The sequence below is a fragment of the Austrofundulus limnaeus genome, unplaced genomic scaffold (assembly GCF_001266775.1).
Source record: "Austrofundulus limnaeus strain Quisiro unplaced genomic scaffold, Austrofundulus_limnaeus-1.0 Scaffold590, whole genome shotgun sequence".
NCBI classification, from domain to species: Eukaryota; Metazoa; Chordata; class Actinopteri; order Cyprinodontiformes; family Rivulidae; genus Austrofundulus; species Austrofundulus limnaeus.
Window position 1 is genome coordinate 221,039 of NW_013952992.1, and position 2,696 is coordinate 223,734.

At 41.4% G+C, this 2,696-nt stretch overlaps 1 protein-coding gene across 1 annotated transcript in view; it reads left to right on the plus strand.

The window, feature by feature from the left end:
- Positions 1-2,696, plus strand: part of LOC106531041 (kinesin-like protein KIF13B) — a gene marked incomplete in the record, with an annotated part of 109,575 nt that overhangs the window by 97,380 nt on the left and 9,499 nt on the right.

The window sequence follows — 2,696 nt, forward strand, 5'->3', positions numbered from 1 at the left end:
CATTTACTTTTTAACATAACTTTGGATCTACTTGGCCTAACAACACAATTTAAAAACTGGTTTAAAGTTCAAAGTCTCTACTTTTCACTCGAGAGTCTCAGAGAGGCTCTTTACAGGTAGAGTTTTTTCTTCTTCCTAAACTTTATTTAAATCAGCCAGCATTGACAACGCTCTGCGGGTGATGTAAACGGCTCCGCAACATGGCGAGGGACGCATAAATCACGCGACACAACGAATCGGTGATGAAATTCGTTGCCAACGCTTTTAATAATCAATTTTTATTGATTTTATCGATTCGTTGTTGCAGCCCTAATTTGCACAAAATCTGGTGCCCATTTAATTGAAAAATGCCAAAAGTTCATTCTTCATTCTTTTAGCATGTTTGCCACAAATAACTCATTAGAAAGTGACATAAAAGAAAAGGAAATCTGCACAAACTGAACACTGACAAGGTGAGGTGGGTGAGGCTAAGCATCGTTTGACACCAACAGGAGGGTTTGGTGAAATCGCTGAAGATTGCATGATTTTTTTATATTGCAATCTGACAAGAAAACTCCAACCAATGAGTCTTTTTAATTAAAATCATTTGTGAGATTCTGTTACGAAGCAACAAATTATTATAATCAGCTCAACTTTTTTGGTATCTTTTGTTTCTTTAAGCCCCCATTTTACATACAGCACTCATCAGCCAGAAAATATGCTGAAAACAAACTGCCTCAAACACACTGAAWATGAGATGCAAAAAGAAAAACTGGGGAACTGATTAGCATTTAAATAAACAGTTCAACTTTATGTCTGCTGGAGGCTGATGGAAAGAGGAACAGGTTCACCTTTGGTCACTGTTGTGAATAGAAAAGGTAGTTGTTAGAGGTTCGTTATCACACAAGGATGAAGGGGCGATAATGTTGTTACCCGTGTGTGTTAGCAAAATATCTATTAACCACTGGTCAGATTTTAATCATTAGATACACATCTRCAACTGATTATCTTTTGGAGTCAACCAACATCAAGAAGGCTTCCACAGGCGACTGATCTTAGAAAACACAAAAATGTCTCAACCCATCTACCTTTAACTGGGACTAATTCACATCGATGCTACGTTCAGACTGAACACATTTTCACTGGATTTATCGCACAATGCCTCCAGTCAGTGAACCAATAAGTGCGCGGCAGTAGCTGAYGTCAAACTGGGACAAACAGCCTGRCCCAATTGGAACCACAGCTCTCAGGGTTCCAGAAGTCGCAGTGGACCTGGRCCATAAGAGCTAATGCAAAAACACTGAACCCAGGTTTGAACTCTGGCCAGGCTGTACGGTGCAAAAACACTTGGTGTGGGTGATCAGGGTCTGTCAGAATCAGTCTGGCCTTTTTCACTGACYTCACCTTGTGTAGGTCAGTAAGGTTCAGTACTACCAGCAGCAGACAGTCCCCAAGAGTTGGTTCCTGTTCTCACATGTTAAAWCTTCAAACCAACAGATGAAAGTAAAAGTTAAGAGACTTGCGATACAAATACATTCTCTGATGAACGTTCTTACAAAGTGAGTTCATATGAGAGTCAAAAGTCAGTTTATCATCCAGAACAGATCTCATGTTTACAAGGGCTACATGTTACCTTTTGGTAACTTTGACCTGATTTCTTACGATGTCATATACATTTAAGCATAATTGCTGAAAATGACATGCAGTGTTTTATTTTGCTCTTTGATCTTTTTCCTATAGCCAAATTGTAGTGCACCAGRTAAATACATACTACTGGTAAATTGAGAAATTTAGGTATGTCGTATATTAAAGGGGCTATATCATGTAAAGTCAACAAAGAGTTTTATATTGTGTTATAATGTTATCCTCTCATTAAAAACATGCCCAGAGTCTTACTTTAACTCATTCATGCATGTTTGAGAAATCCTGTAGTGTCCTGAGGCAGCAGGCAGGGGAGCAAAAACGACAGATTGGGACTAGAAACGCCTTTTGGGACCAGCTCCTCCTCTGGGCTGTGTCTCCAAGCCGAGCTTCCTCAACATGGAGCACACACACCCGCCCACCCACCACACCCTGCCCATGACTCCTGCTGGCTCTCGGCAGCAACAAAGCAGACAACTGGTGAAACTGAAACTATCTGCTGAACTCCCAATACTATTTCTGAGCGCAGCCCTTTTCAAATTCAAAATACCTTTTGAGGAAATGTATTTTCAGATGCCAAGTAAACTGCACTGAGCTTCCATATCACAGCGCAGAAGTGACCTTTTTCTGGCTTTGAAAGCTCCGTCTCTGACCCTCTTGACCTAATTAGCAACAAATTGTGTCAGAACACAGATAAGAACTTGATCTCGCTTTCAAGCACAAACACTTTTTAGTGGAAGGCATGGGCATGGCGGTGCAACAAAGTCAGACACCATGCCGCTGACATACATTTGGCTCTAAATTCCACATGTCAGCCAATCTGCACCCAATTCACTATGTTCGGCCCTAATCCACCCCACTAAGGGAATGCAGTCCAATTTTGTGAGGCGTGGCCTAATTACACATCACACTGTTGGCATACGGTTGGCTCTAAATCACACATACACTCATCGGCCACTTTATTAGGTACACCACGCTAGTAACAGGTTGGACCCCCTTTTGCCTTCAGAACTGCCTCAATTCTTCGTGGCATAGATTCAACAAGGTGCTGGAAGCATTCCTCAGAGATTTTGGTC